The sequence below is a fragment of the Macrobrachium rosenbergii genome, chromosome 2 (genome assembly GCF_040412425.1).
Source record: "Macrobrachium rosenbergii isolate ZJJX-2024 chromosome 2, ASM4041242v1, whole genome shotgun sequence".
Taxonomy (NCBI): domain Eukaryota; kingdom Metazoa; phylum Arthropoda; class Malacostraca; order Decapoda; family Palaemonidae; genus Macrobrachium; species Macrobrachium rosenbergii.
This window is the reverse complement of record NC_089742.1, coordinates 61,672,946-61,690,186: the sequence shown is the minus strand read 5'-3', so window position 1 is coordinate 61,690,186 and position 17,241 is coordinate 61,672,946. Positions and strand designations below refer to the sequence as shown.

The following is a 17,241-nucleotide window of genomic DNA, read 5'->3' as shown; positions in this document are numbered from 1 at the left end:
TTTCCTCCATCACCCCTCAAGCAAAAAAAAAAAAATCAAGTCTGTATGTGGTCAAGTGGTCTAATTGTAATTTGTTACAATAATGAAGGTACCTTCATTACTATAGAGAGAATGAAGGTCCATGGCAATTTGAAGAGATATTAACCATGGAGATAGAGAAAGAGAGAGAGCAGACATGTTTCATGAGAAGACAGGGGTAAAAGTAATAATTTAAAAAAGCCTGTAAAACCGATTGTTGGGGATGTTAAAGAAAAATACACATGGATTAACAGTATTACAAGCGTGATGAGAGATTGACTGGAATGTGTAACGTATATCTAGGCAAGGAAAAGGTTCTAAAGAAACGGGTAATGAGAACAATCATTTTCTTGTCCTGTATGAGGGTTAAGGCAATGAGAATGAAAGAACTACAAGGGCAAGACATTACTTAGTATAGTTTGGGAGGGGAATTTGTAGTTCTTGACTGAGAAAACATGACAAGGGCTGGTAAGGTGTGACCAGTTAAGAGGAAGATGTGTGGATCAGTAGTTTATAATACAAATGTCTGAGGAATTTGAAAGTAGGAAAAATACCATATTTTAAAAGTAACTTGTATTTTTCCTATGATCCGACCCTACACTTTCATAATTGGAGTTTCTCGCACAAGGTGCATTTCAAATGTCAAAAAAAAACTTAAAAAAAAAAAAGTAAGTCTAAAAGTCACTTGTGACCTAAGCAAGCCTTATTTTTCCATTGTGTGAACCAATAAACCACCATCTCTGCTCGACAAGGTCCAAAGATGTTAAATTAGCTAACATAACATAACATAAGATAACCTAACCTAACCTTTTCTTTGGACCTTGCTCTCCCTGACTGGGAGAGACCATAACTATGAAGGGAGGCATATCACCTTGCACAAGAAAGTCCATATGAAAGTTCAGGTTCGTATTTGCATCGGCACAATTATCTATACAGCATACATGTAACCAAACAGCTTATTAAACACATTAAAAACGATGAAATATGAAAGGTGTTGAGATATGCGGTGTACAAGTAATGTAATCCATTTTAAATTATTCCAAGATGTTATGCTGAGCAAGCTCATTTTAGTTTATAAAGAAATTTATTGGCTGGGAGTCAATGTGGATCTAAAACTAAGGTGCCTACATATCCATGATCATGATACATTTTTATTGAAATCTGCTATATAAGGGGAACTGTGAATAAATTATGAAGTAATTGACACATGCTAGGTTAACTGATGTGACTATAAACAGCAGTGACTGGTGAAAATGTGGGTGGAGGAGGGAGTAGGCAGATACCTTGTAGCAAGAATAATGATGTGGAGGTATAATACAATAAAAATAAAACCAAGATTATGGTGCAAATATAATTCAACAGTGAGCTGAATCATAGGTAAAGGAAAGAAAGAACAAGAAAAGCAAAAGCTTGGGAAAGTCCCTAGAAGCAAAGGTTTGGGAAAGCCCCTAAAAGCAAAGATTTGGCTGAATCCTTAAAAACAAAAGTTGTAGTGTATTTGGTTACTGAGGAGTCATCATTCCTCTAAAAATGAAATTTAAGGCAAGGGAGTACATGGTCAATGAAACTCTGTGTAGTTCCTACAAAGAAAAAAAAAAAAAGGACTGAAGGTTTGCAAAATTTGGTATTAGTACTTGTAGAGCAATGGAAGACAACAGATTAATATGCGTCCACTGATGCTGTGCATATAGAGTGGTTTGGCAAGCAGCTAATAAGCCTTCTGTATAGCTATATGAAATGGCTAATACTGTGGAGGCTGTCTCTAAGGGAAGTTCATCCTTGATTATATACATTTAAAAAAAATAGGAATGAGTCATCAAAGTCTACATTTCCTCTGAAGCCAACCATCCTTTTGTGTGCGAGAAACTTGCGTCTTTATTTCTGTACAGTAAGTACATGTGATAATGATACATGTAAGATCTTTTTCTGTGCCTCTTCCACCTCATACTCTGCCCAACATGCTGCCTTGCATAGGGAGGAGAGAAGAAAGGAACCACTCAGTCCACCATTCAACCTTGGCCTTACAACCTCCAATTAACTCAAGTGAAATGCTTTACTTCAAAAGACTGGGTGACAGCACAACCTGTTGAGCAGCCACCATAGATCTTATGAAGAGGGTATCCAGGGATTTGTAGGAAATGTCCTTCAAGTAGAATAAGGTAGTCACACCTACAGAAACCTGCCCTCATTACCTGCGCTACTGAAAAGGTTACTCAGAAATGCAAAGGAAGGTCCCATAGCCAACTTTGTGAGCTCTTACCTGAACTTTACAACTATCCGCTTTGCCATATACGTTATAAGTTGTATGCCTGTTTGATTAGAGTACAAAGCCAGGAAAAAACAAAGTTCCTGGACACCACCCTGTGCCTGTCAGTACTAAAGCAGCAAAAAAAAAAAAAATTCCTGGACACCATCCCTGTGCCAGTCAGTACTGAAGCAGCAGCACTGACACTCTGGCCCAAGAAGCCAGGTCTTCTTACATAGTACCTACAGGTTAGCACCAAGCATAAAAGCTGCTTGTCCATATCACCACCACCAAAATATCCAAGCTATAAAACCTAAAAACTTATCTCTCGTTGGGAGCTGAGTGGCTGACTAAGCAGAGTAGGTCACAGGGGGAATCACTCTCAGCACCTCTAACAAGAGAGCCTGCCAATTAGGAAGCCTCTCAGCAAGAGGCCAAGAAGGAGCTACCAAAGTTATTCTGAGCCAACAGTCAGTATCAATCAGCAGAACAGACTGACTGGAGGAAACACAAACATCCAGGCTGTCCCAAAAGTGTCAGAAGTTGTCTTCCAGGCCTGCCCAAGAATTTGGCATGGAGAAGCAGAACACCACCACTCCTTCAATGCATTCAAGAACAGAACCATCTCTGGTAAGATTCCTGTTGTCCAGCCACCAAAGTCATCCTTCACCTCCCCACTGAAGCGTATGTGATGGGAGGGAGATCACTTGAGGATACCCAACACCAGGGTGGCAACCTGAGGGGCTGTTACTAAACAAAAGCCAAGAGCTAGACCAGGCAAACCAAGTTCTGCTGCAGACAAAGCGGACGTAATTCCTAAAGTAATGGACAAGAACTTAACAGTAAGCAGCCTTCAAGTCCACAGTAAGCATGAAGTCACCACCCTCTCTGATGAAATCCAACTCAGAACATGCCGTTTCATTCCTCAAGCAGTTTGTAGGACAAAATTGTTCAACAGAGAGGGACTGATGACTCCTCGAAAGCTACCTACTCCACCAGAAAGTGGAGACTAAAACCCAGATACTGGTTGTCCACAACTTACAGAATGTTCTCCAATATACTCTTCACCTCTGCCAATAGGGTCAGATCAAAGAAAAACCAGGAATAATACTGGAACACGAAATGTAGCCACACCAATAGACAATTACTACCAAGGTCCCTGCTACATTTCCCCCCTAGTTAAAGTGACTGGAAAGGGGGAATCACAACCTCAGCATCCCCTCCTTTCTTCCTCCCTTTACCTCTTCCTGGACTGGGTTGGGGGGGGGGGTTTCCTTGTCCCTCCTAACAAGTAATGGTCTGGGTTCCACATGTCACTGTCACAGAGGGGAGGGCCTACCAATGCCAGATACAGAGTGACCATGGTTCTTGTCAATACTGAGGGTTTCAAGGTGTGCACAATGGATGAGACCCAGCTGCTAGTTTGTCAATTTTTCATTGGCACCTTTACCTTACTCTTCTGAGAGAGTACGTAAGTTCCCAGATCCAGACATTACACAGCAAAAGACTGAGTCAAAAACCTGTCTTGAGAAGAAATAAGACACCATGTCTTATTTTTTTTTTTTAAAGACAAAGTTTGCCAAAGGCTAGGCACTCTGATGTGAGGAGAAAGTCAGCCCCTGACCCCACCAACCTCCTAAACTTTGCCGTCTCATCCTCAGATGAGACACCAATGATGGCATGTTAGAAAATTCAACCAGAGGTCAAGCCACAATGCTGCCAGGAGGGAGGCCATGGGAATTGGCTCCCTTGACGAAAAGGCTGTACTGTACCTTCCTGTCAGTCTCTCTCTCTTCACAGGGAGGTTGTTCGTAAGTCCAAAGCCTGATAATTCTAACTACAGGATAATCATCTCTGCATTCTCCTGTCACATAATCTCCTTTGGCATATCAGTTGCAAGGGGGGAGGAGCTGGCTCAATCTGTTAGACAACAGAGAACCCTCTGATCCAGAGGTCTGATTGTTCACCTGGTCTAAAACACCACGAGTCACCCAAGGGCGAGGTCAATCAATGAGATCAGGTACAGATAGGACACCTGTGTCACACCAACTTGGCCAGCTTCAATTCTGATAGAACCAGCAGCATGAGAAGCATCCTCCCTCATGAGAGATCACTCATGAGATCACTGAGCCAGAAACTGAGGATGACCCATAAACAGAATGATGTTCATTATCAAATCATCCCTTCTGTGACACCCTATATGATCAGCAAAAGCCAAACCAGTTGAGACCATAGTAAAGTGAGCAAAAGCACTATCATGCTTGCATACATAACAGCCTCTGGGAAATCCAGAACCAACCCATGTGATGCATGATCAGACATACGCAGGTCTTCACATTACATGTTGGTATCGTACAATAGCAACCTGTTGCACATGCATTTCTATACATTACATCAAAACCTTTGTGTGCAAGGCTAATAAGATGCATTACAACAAAACTATTTTTTGTGGTATGACAAAATTTCTGAAATCCTTGCATTGATCCTTGCATTGTTCAAAACCCATCGTAAGCTACTAGAGCTTATGCCATTGTATATCATTGGTTGGAATCTTTTTTTCAATAATGTAATGCACTAAATTTACTGACATATAATGCAATACTAAATTTACTGACAAATATAATAATCATATTTCCTTATGGGAAATTAAATTTGGAATAAAATAACCAGAAACACATGGGTAAGAGGGAGCAAGCAGACAGGCATTTGCTTAAGGAACTTGTAATTTAAATACACTGTATAATGACAATGAAGAAAGAACACTTATATATAATTTAATTTGATGACCTAACTATCATCACAGTAATAGTAACAGCATACAATTATATAAATGTGTCTTTTTAAAGGCTCATTCTCTCTTGTTTTATGTATAGTTATCACAAGTTTTGATGATGTTCATATATGATAAAACCCAATTAAAACAATTGTTAATCAGTACACAAATTACATTACATATTTAATCAAGGCTTCAATTAAGTCATTAGTCAATTAAGAAAACTGTAAAATAGTCTACAATCAAAATATTGTGGTTATATAAATTCTTTGGCAACAGCAAATGTTGAGGTGACAGGAAAGACTGTTTGAAAATGTCTTAAAATTTGAAAATTTTATAAACAATTTTGTCATGCGCTGCATTACTGCAACACTATATGCATCCTGTCATTTCATATATATTTTGTACACAAACTATTACTGCATCTAAAAGCATAAACTTCCCATTAGGCAGTGGACTGGGAAATGCCGAGCTCAAATCTAGGCAGAGTAATGCTGTTCAAAAACATTAATATTCAAACACTTTTTTATCTGATTTTACTGTTACAAGGTGTATTATTATATACTAATATTTAATATATATGCTATATTATTATATTCTAAGATTTAATACATATTTTTCTACCCCACAAATTGGCTTAAGTTTGAGACAACCAGGGAGTACAGGATTGTGAAGGAACCTATTGGTTGGTATCACCTCTGGATTAGTTCGTTTCATTTTTTTTCTTTATTACCTAAAGAGCATTTATGTTAATAATAATACTTTATAATAGGTGCATGATATACTGTACAATTCATTATTACCTATGACCTAAGTACAGCATTATATGATGAACATTCATTCATAAAGAAAAAGACAACAAATTTATAAGAAAGTGTTGCCTACATACTTGTCCTGACTTATCTTTTGACATTAATGCTCTTTATAAGGCCTCTGCATGTAATAATCTTCATATAAGTGTGCATGATAGTCATTACTAAACAAAAACTTGGAGGTACAGTAGTTTAATTATATCAATCACACCAAACGGGAAAATTTGCCACAAAAAACACACACTAGTGCAAGACTAGCTCAGCCATACTGTATTGCATTTTGATATGAAATGTAGTCTCTTTAAGGGATAGTGCAAACCGATGTAATTTGTTTGAAGACTTTCACACTCAAAAACGTAGTTCTATGAGGAAGTGTTCTTAGTAGCATCCTTTTTACACAGGCAATAAATGGCATTGATATTCAACTAACAGTTAGAATATAAAATCATTTACATGGACAATTTTGCTACATACAACACAGTGCAGCTTCAAGCACAAGACATCAAACAAATCATCAGTAATACTTTAGTAAAAGAAAAAGACACATCGGCCTCATCAGTAGGTTTCCAATTCTCATGGAGAAAAAAAAAAAAAAAAAAAAAAAAAAAAACCATACACACACAAGGCATAGCAGTTGCCTCATCAGGTTTTCAATTCTCCATGCAAAATAACCATAGGTGTTATATTCTACAAAAAAATTATCAGGAAAAAAAAAAAAATTAGATACCACCACATTCTCACAGAAACTAGGGAACCGACAGACAAACTGCTGTACAAGCAACTATCACATATATTTTAGACTAAGGATGTCAGACAAAACTCTTAGAAGTTTAGATCCAATTCATAACGAAGGAATATACACTGGAGCATTTAAATCTTCCCCAAACTCTCGTATCCAATCCAACCCAAAAGTAGCAACCTATTCTCCAACAATAACATGACTTAGTAATAATTCACAGTGGAGTAATAATACAAGCAAGTGATTCATAAAAAAAAAAAAAAATAAATAAATAAATAAATAAATGAGACAACAATCACTTGCCACCTTTCACAACTGGAGCCAACAGAACTACTGAATCACCAATTACCATTATAAAAATTCCTCCAATAGCAAACTAACTCCTTTAACTATGCATAAGATGCAGACTTCTGCACACTTGAAATAGTGACCTAAACCTCTCCATATACCCCTCAACATCAAATGTGTGCACTAGAACATATAAGATGTAAAAGTTCAAACTAAGCAATATACAGTAATGGGTCCACATCTTTGTCAGGTTTGGGAACTGCAGCCATATCACCCAGAAAAGATGCCAGCTTCCCTTGCCTAATAATACTGCACTTCAGTTTTCACGGCAGAATTACATGCAACAAAATCATCCATTAAAATTATTAGCTAAACCACTTCATAGTTGTAATTTTTAGCAACTCTAGAAGTGCTATAAACGCACTTTAAAATTACATATAATCTAAAAAATATATTCTTGCACAAAATACAATTTTCACTTCACAAATTATAAGAATAGAATGTTGGATTCCTGCCCATGATGGCATTAAAAGAAATTAATCCAATAAAACAGCCAAATAACAATAATCGACAAGACCATATGTTGATACCTAATAATGGATATACTGTATAGAATACATACAGTCCCGTATAAGATCTTTAAACCCCATTATAATTATGAAATTGAACAATTAATAAATGGAAGACGATGGGGAATGCTGATAGTAAAACAAAAAAAAAGTGACCCACATCGACTATATCTCATGAATAGCCAACATGTTCCAGTCCTATATGTACAGACAGTAAAGTAATGCTAATAGTTAAAAACAGTGTAAATGTCCAAAATATAACAAACAAATGTCAAATTGGAAACAAATCAAAACTTTGAGATCCACCACCATTTTCAACCCACCCAATAATGAAATTTTTAAGGAGCTGTAATTCAACATCACTAAATGTTGTTATTAATAACAACAACACCTTACACACAGTCCAGGTAGAGCTAAATAAATCAGCTTTGTGGTCTAGTTAAACTACTTAATAATACAGAACAGAAAAAAATGTTACATGTTCATGTGAAAAGAGAAGGGTATAGCACAGAACAAGATGGGTCAGTTATCTATGAGTCAAAGAAGCCATGCTTGCAAGGTTAAAAAGGTAGATATCAGCTGCATATGTTTCAGCATCTGCTATGTATGGCACACTTACCAGATTACTTGAACACTTTATTTTTCCGGATTAAAGACGTATGTGGCGAGTACGTATATGTAAATATATATACTGTATATAACCAACAATCCTCCATTCATAACCAACATCACTTTTCACAGTTCTCATCTAAGTAGGTCTAGGTCTTCAACTCTTCTGGTGTCCACAGGAGCTCAGCTAACACTATCACATACTATTCTCTCAGTAGCTGTGCAAAGGACACATCTAGGCCACCTCCATCTCCTTTCAAGCATTATCTCATCTACATATGCAATTTTCCCGATAGGTATTAATGCTTTCCATGCATGGAACTATTGTAAATTTCCTTATAGCATTATGGGGGGTATTTCTAACTCCATTCTATCTGACTAATTTTACCTAAGGCTTAATTCTCAAACTGACAAAGGTATTAAGATATACTTTCATTGTCATACCGTGATTGTCTCTATAATAACAGAGACTGCACCAGGCTTGTGTATAATCCTACTTCCATAAGCAATTTCAATGTACAGTAGGCTATGATTTCCAAATCTTACTAGGCCTGCCAATTGCCTGATTTACATTTTTTTTCTTTCAGTGATTTCCAACTCAAGAGAACCTGAATGAAATATAACCATTCCTAAATATTTGAAAGCTTCAATACCATCAACCTACCTAGTTATTTCATCCCCTAGTGCACACAATATTCTCATTACTATATATTTTTTTATTTATTGACTCATTACAGTAATTTTAAAAATTTATTTCAAGTCCAATATCTCTATATGCAGTATATAAATGATGCATTCCATTAAGCATACTTAAAACTCTTGTAATGCTCTGATTAAAATGGCTCATCTGCATATTGTAAGTCAGTGACCTTCCTATTGTTACTTCAATCTAAACTTTCTCTCCCATCTTCAACCACTTTTTTTTATAAGAAAACCTGAGACTAGCAACAGTATGGGTGAACAACATTCCCTAGCAGCACCCCACTAATAAGTGAAAATTCATTTGAATAGATCCCTTCAACTTCATTCAGGGTCAATTTTTATTAGCTTTACATACTTAAGTGAAATATCATAGTGGCACAGACATTCCTTAATACTTGTCTTTGGGCACTGTCAAATGCCTTCTCATATGTATGTTTATTTAAAACAATTATGGCAGTTTTCTGATAGGTTACCTTTTCAGAAGTAAAGTGCAGATTTCTATAAACTGACCAAGTGCAGTGTAAATGTTCTATTTAAGCTTCCAATTAATATGTAATCATCATTAGGTTTGTGTTATCTTGAGTGTTACAGGATAGGATAATGTATGGGGTGCTACTTTGGCTTACAGTATCACCTACGTGTCACCCATCCGAGGTGCTAGTACTAAACACCTTATGGTAAATGTAAAGTACAGTAGATGGCCAAACGAAGATATTGTTTATTAATATAATAATTCATCGACCACACAATACAGAAATCTGTGTATATAAGACTTTGATCCCCAAGGGGTAGTACTAAACACGGTATTCCATGGAGCTAGTTCCTCATTTGACGGGTGGGTACAGTTCTCAGCCAGAACTCTGTTGGGCCCCAGCGTTCGATTCTCCGGCTGGCCAATGAGGAATTAGCAGAATTTATTTCTGGTGATACAAATTCATTTCTTGCTGTGATAAGGTTCAGATTCCACAAAAAGCTGTAGGTCCCATTGCTAGGTAACCAACTGGTTCTTAGCCACGTAAAATAAGTCCAATCCTTCGGGCCAGCCCTAAGAAAGCTGTTAATCAGCTCAGTGGTCTGGTTAAACTACAGTAAGGTATTCCAAGGAGCTTCCACCACATTTAGTAACTAGCACCTCGGAATGAGCGATGCGTAGATAACAAACCAAGCACATGCTTAAAAAGAACAATACCTTCGTGGCAGTCAATATACATAACTAAACCCTATGCTAAGCCATGACTTGTCAAAGCAATAAAATTAAAATGGTTAATTCTACCTACAAGCTCTGCAAGGAAATATTAATAAAATTTGACTGAACAATACAGAAAAGAATGAATACTGTATAATGCCGTACAGGTGCCATAATTCAAGAAATTTACTGGGATAATTTGAGGTATTAGCCATCTTTTGTCTGTGTTTTAACACAAATCCCTAAGGGACTGGTACTAAAAACACCCCATGGAGCTTTCCTGTAGAATAAAAATAATGTAAAAAAAAAAAAAAAATGGTAAAATGCCTAGCTATCTACTATTCTAAGTGGGCTACTAGGCCTATAAGCTAGACAAATTTTTAACTAAATAAACTACAACTGCAATGACCTAGGCTACAACTATGGGTTCCATACTAACAGAGGTAAAATCTCTCTACAAAAAACATTAAAATATATCCAATAAGCTATACTTAAAGTTACAATTAAAATTAACCCTTTAACTTAATAACACAGCAACCCAAATAAAAATTACCTAACAAAGCAACCCAAATAAAAATTACCTATGTTAAAATATGATAGACTAGCATACAGACTGTATGCCTATAGCCTAGCACATCCTAGCTTCAGCCCAAGCCTATTTCATACTATGAAACAAAGAAAATAATTTTAAGATGTTTGTTAACATTTCAGCTTACCAGCCTAATCATTTTATTTCTTAAGCTGTAGCTGAACAGTGCTATGAGGCTGATTTGACCTAGCATGCCTAGACTGTTCTAGTTTAAGAAGTTGCAGTGAAAGAAACTCTCCAATTACCATATTTATAATATAAAAAGGCCTAAGCTCTGCCAGTGAAGAATCTTGTGCTGACCTACATCTTGAAAAGTGAAATTATACATGAAAAAACCATTGACTAGCCTCGGCTCGAGTTCTAGCCTTCATTTTCTAATCAGCAGAGCCTACACAATATCTATGATATAAAAATTGACCATACATGCAAAAAAAAAAAGGATCCAGCAACTTAGACTGTAATAGAAGCAACTGTAAGGCTATGGGGAAACCCATTATATAAAATCAGGCTGGCTGCCTTTGCCCACCGTCGCGGCAGGGTTTCTCCGATTGACAAATCTCAAAAATAGGTCATTCATACACGTCATAATACAAACTCTCGCAAATATGCAATACCAAACACGATATTTCAGCTAAAAACAGACAAATCGTCTCGGAAAGACATTTTCGACCCTGGGCCCACCTACCATAAGGGCGATTCTCCTCTCGAATCCATCTGACAATTACGCCTCTATGTCACGCGACCGGCTGGTCCCACTCAATTCGACGAGAAAACATCGTCTTTCCTCTTCACTCGCACTCACCAGCAATGCAACAAGACAATGACAACACTTGCAGCGAGTGGGGAAAGCTCTCCTCACGGGACGGAAGAGAGAAAAAATTTTCTCTTCGGTGTGACTAACTTTACTTTGTTCGCCATTTAAGACTTGGCTGTATTTGATATGGTCAATACCCTCGCTCTTTATTACCACCGCTCAGCGAGACCTCCTGAGGGCCAAACACGCCTCCAGGAGCCTCGCTTCTCCCTCTCTTACATTCACCGACACAAAACTATTCTCGAAATACTCACCTAATGCGTCCATGTGGCAGGTAAATATATTAAAACACAATATTATTCCACAATGTCGATGCCGCTACTATGATAGATGTTACTTTTCACCCGCCATACTACAAACTCTTCGGAAAAGTCACAAACGCCTTCTATCGCTCGTTTTCTATCGATCCCTCACAACAATTCCTCGAACGAATTTCGCTTTCATTCCCCAAATAATTTCATATGACGAATATCTCAGCTATAGTCTTTATCCAGCGGCAAAATTCCATTTTAAAATGATTCGAGTCAAAAAAATCTTAAAACTTGAAAATAATACTGGAACTCATCAAGGCTTTAATCAGAATGACCTAGATGGCTTGTGTCGCTGACGGCGATTGGCCGAGACTGCCGATCGTGTGGGGGAGCGGGGACCCTACGGGAACGCCAATCGAAACGAGGTTTACTCGGTTTCTAGGAACGATTTGCTGTCCAGTATCCAATCAAAACTGAGGAACAACGATAGAGAGTCAAATCAAGTCTCATAATAGATGTGAAAATTTGTCGTGTAGGAATTGCTGCAGAACTCTATTTATTTAATATTTTAAAATCGACATTTACTAAAATTATAAAGCTAACAATGAATTCTTTTTATTTAATCCGCAAGACGAAATTTTGTTATCGCTCCAAGTGAAAACTGACAAAGCAGAACCATAGGCTTGTAACCTGAGATATATCGAGATTATCTCATGAACAAACAAGAAATTGTAATTTCATTTGCATAAAATACTGCTGTTTTAGTGACGTTATATTTTGTGATAGGAAATCACGAAAAATATGATTGCTCCAAAAGCAGACGGTTTTACAGCGTCGTCTGCTGGGATGACAACAAACATGGCTGGTGACTTTTGGCACCAATCAGTCTGGCTGTCATTTTCATCTTGCTCGAGTATGAATAGGAGGCAGTGCAATGACTCCCGCTGAAACCGAAAAATTGAATATCAGAATAGATACATAATTAATATGAAATCATCCCTAATACTATGTTTCACAGCATTCAACTCATCTCTATGTAACTAATTCTTGTCTGCTGTGATCTTTCATAACAGCCAAGCAGCGCTACCATGACTCCTTTTATGCTGAAATTCCCTACCACGCCATATTAAAATCAGACATGGCAAAACATATGATATCGCCTTGAGTTACCGTTGCTTCACCGGGACGATTTCACTTGCCTGCATAGTGAAAATGGTGTACATGGATATGGGGAGGTTCTTGGATTTTTTTAAAATGTATACAGCAAACGCCCGTGCACATAAATGCGAATCATGTTTAAAAATAATAGTATACAATTAATCGTAACATTTAATCAATGAAATGTTCTGCAAATGTAGGGAAAACCAGTGCACATAACTCCTACGTATCTCAAAGAGACTCAAAGTTATAGTACAACGTAGACAAATAAAAAAAAAACACATGAACAATCCAGTCGGCTATAGCAGTGTCTGGCTATTTAGCTTCCTATGGTTGGGTTGCTGTGGAAAATCTTAAATACAAGACGAGTATAGCTAGGATGCAGTTTAGTTATATAATGTATATTAAATATAAGACAAGTGTTCGTTAGCTAGACAAGAATCTAACTTAACATTAGCTTACGTAAGAAAAGTGTCTAGTTAGCAAGCATCTTACGTATGGATTAGCCATGTGACACGAAGAATGGTGCGGCTGTCTCGAGCTATTCGGTATTGAAACACCTACGGTTCGGTGATAATGATTGATGTGAAAAGGAAAGGTAACACGAAAGAATGGGCTTCTCCCTTTTTTTTAAGAATGTGAAATGTCACTGCATCACTAAATCTTTTGTATTGAGACTATACTTTATGAAGAAGCAAAAGATGGATGCATTGTTACAGGCATCAGTAGATTTTAAGTATTGTATTCGTATGATCATGATTATTTTTTATTAGTGATAGCAGTCCAAGTTGTGTTGTTACAATAAAACCTTGTAGGTTCCTGAACCTTTAACTTAATTGCTTGAGAAGAGAATTCCATTAACATTCTCTTTTCTGAAAACAAGTGAGCAGAGAGAGAGAGAGAGAGAGAGAGAGAGAGAGAGAGAGAGAGAGAGAGAGAGAGAGAGAGAGAGAGAAAATCGAATAGGGAGCTGTCTTCCTTCCTCTAGGTTTCTTCTTCAGTCCTTCACCTCAATAATTAGACGAAAACCCACTAAAATTTTTCTCAGAACAGTTGAGCAATGAGAGAGAGAGAGAGAGAGAGAGAGAGAGAGAGGAGGCTTGACTGAGGGACACTATTCTTTTCTGTGTTTCTTCAATCACTGAACTTATTCACTTTGGAGGGGAACTTAAATAACAGTTCTTCTTTCTTAGAACAACCGAGTAGAGAGAGAGAGAGAGAGAGAGAAAACAATTCTATGCCTCTCTCTGCTTTCCTCATTCTTTAACTCATTCACGTGGGAAGAGGGAAGAGTCCTTATTTGAAGTGAATTATCAACCAGGTAAGCAAGGAAATAGGTCCTTTTTACTATGATCTGGCCTAAGTTTCGCGAAGACTGACAACAGGTGTTATTTAAACGCTGTCAGTGCCTGCAACTGATATAATGACTAATAGCCTTTGGATGAAGGTGATATTTTGATGATGAAATTTACTTGAAATCTGTGTTTCATTTAGGTTTAACCTGCGTGCCTGCCTAAGTTTAAAAAAAATGCAAATTAACGCAAGAAAATCAAAGGCGATTTTTTCCTCGAAAGGAAGAGAAGTCTAAGAAAACTGAAGAATTCTTGCGATTATTATATTCATATTCTCGGAATTTCAGCAGACAGTTTACACATATCTATTTGTGTGTGTGTGTGCGTTTAGAATCAGCAAGTTTTATGCCAGCACTGGCTTTTGCCCCTCCGAACTGCTCGTAAATATTTCCTTGGTGTCAGAACGCATAATAATAATTCTATAATAGGATTTTAGTAATGACCAACGCATTGCATTGGTGCTGCAGTGAAGCTGAAAATAGCACTGAGGCTGCAGTGATGTCGAAAATTTTTTTACTGGTAGCGTAATGATGTCCAAGATACCTTACTACTGCTACCATTACGTAGTCCAAAATACAGTACTAAGGCTGTAGCGTAGCAAAAAGTATATGGGGAAAGCGGTTGTATGGTCTATACCTTGCGTTATGCAAATGAAGGAACAGAACCACCAGCTGTCATCACGGTGTTGGTTATGGTGACACACCTTCGCTACTCAGCCTCAAATAAAAAAAAATTATAGGTATATAATTATATACATGCATATTTTCTCATTGCTAGATTAATCGTTAGACTTATTTGCTGTAGTATCGGCATTGTTATCATTACTTTCATGAGGTATTGATATGATAAATTACAATGCACTCTTGTCAAATTATCACTACCATTTGCCTTTGAAATCAGACGTCGGTGACCTCTGGTGACGTCTCACCATTAAATTTCTTCTTCTTCTTCTTCTTCTTCTCCTTCTTCTTCTTCTTCTTCTTCTTCTTCTTCTTCTTCTTCTTCTTCTTCTTCTTCTTCTTCTAAGAAGTTTTATTCGTACCAATTCTTTTCATTGTTCGTCTCATTTGTAACATCAGGGTTCGTAATCAAGGTTCTTTCAAGTTTATCATAACACAGCCATTGCTACATATTGTCATTTCAAGTTCAGTAAAAAGAAGAATCTTCGTTTTGCTAAACGAACATTGCAGTTGAAAACGACTACGTACCAAAGTTTGTTTTATTTTTTAGTGCTTTATCTTATCAATCATGCTTAGCTCTGATATTTAATGATTATCTCCAGATAAACGACGTAGATACCGCCAATGCCTGTCCCGAAAACGGGTCATCTTTGTGCTTACCGTACGTGTTCTACTGTTCTCGAATTTCATAGGAATAACAAAAAACTTTAGATCAAGATGTTATAAAATTCTCTCACATTTTATCACGAGATAAAGAATCGTTGAGCATTGTCAGTTGACAGGAACCCTTCAGGTAAGCACACAAATACACACATTATATATATATATATATATATATATATATATATATATATATATATATATATATATATATATATATATATATATATATATATATATATATATATATATATATATATATATGAATGTCTTTTACTGTAATCCTACAGTATAATATGAAGATAAAAGGCCCAGAAATACACTATTTATATGTTACAACCACATATTTCGGGCATTTCTTCTTCTATGGCCCTGTTCAATGGTATAATATGCACAAATGATGTGTGACAGGAGTATACATATAAGGGCACACACATGCACACACACACACACACACACACATATATATATATATATATATATATATATATATGTGTGTGTGTGTGTGTATATATATGTGTGTGTGTGTGTATATATATATATATATATATATATATATATATATATATATATATATATATATATATATATATATAATAAGAGGAGCCCATAAAAATGTAACGCTAAAAGGTAGAAAGTTATTGCTATATATTGGAGAACACTGTCTCCTCGACAGGGAAAACAGTTGTTCTTCAAAATATATAGCATTAACTTTCTACCTTTAGTGTTTTTATGGGCTCCTTTAATAGATGAATTCTGTCTTAACAGGAAATATTTCATATATATATATATATATATATATATATATATATATATATATATATATATATATATATATATATATTTATTTATTTTATTTTATTTGAGCAGTGCTTTTGGATTTCTCAGTATGATACTAACGCCATGCTCCTTTTCTTAGTCTCTGTCTCACACACACACACACACACACACATATATATATATATATATATATATATATATATATATATATATATATATATATATATATATATATATATACGTTAAATTACTTCTTGTGTCTTGGAATATTCAGTTCATAACGTATGCCACTTGAGTACCCGATCTTCCCTCTCATGTAAGTAATAAACACAGACGCACAATATACTCATACTCAGAGAATGAGTGAGAATACTTACTTGTTAGAGAAAGCAAATACAGTCACAAAGATATTTCGATCTATCGAGAAAGAGAAAGCTCACACACACACACTCACGCACACATACATATTGCTAAATAATCAAATGTAAGCATAACTGCGCATAAAAGAATAGTTCGGTCCTGGAATCCCCTTCTGGAACAAATAGTTCGGTCCTGGAATCCCCTTCTGGAACAAATAGTTCGGTCCTGGAATCCCCTTCTGGAACAAATAGTTCGGTCCTGGAATCCCCTTCTGGAACAAATAGTTCGGTCCTGGAATCCCCTTCTGGAACAAATAGTTCGGTCCTGGAATCCCCTTCTGGAACAAATAGTTCGGTCCTGGAATCCCATTTTGGAACAAATGAAGAAGTGCATTAAAAACAGTGTACATCCTCTGTCTCCCAGAAGGAAAAAGAAATGATAAAGAGCACCTTGCTGTTCAAGAAATATTCTTGCTAGTGAGTGAAGGAGGAACAAGAAGAAAGCAGGATTCCCACTTACCCCATCCGGAAAATGTGAAGCAAGTTACAGTGAGAAAAAAGTAATGGCGTTTAGACAAGAAATCCAAATAGATGGCAAAAAAAAAGAGACCATTCTTACATCTCGTTTTTTTTTTCAAGAAGTGAGCAACCAAATTC

At 36.6% G+C, this 17,241-nt stretch overlaps 1 protein-coding gene across 10 annotated transcripts in view; it reads right to left on the bottom strand.

Moving 5' to 3' along the window:
- kis (kismet) overlaps positions 1 to 11,922 on the bottom strand; it is a 154,507-nt gene extending 142,585 nt beyond the window's left edge. For 6 of the 10 annotated variants that reach the window (XM_067119536.1, XM_067119580.1, XM_067119564.1 and 3 more), the window contains exon 1: positions 11,599 to 11,738. The gene's annotated coding sequence lies outside the window, so the exon portion shown is untranslated. Of the gene's footprint in view, positions 1 to 11,215; positions 11,467 to 11,598 lie in introns of those variants that run through there. The other 4 variants (XM_067119586.1, XM_067119623.1, XM_067119555.1 and 1 more) reach the window with 2 other exon arrangements.
- Between the last annotated feature and the right edge of the window lie 5,319 nt (positions 11,923 to 17,241).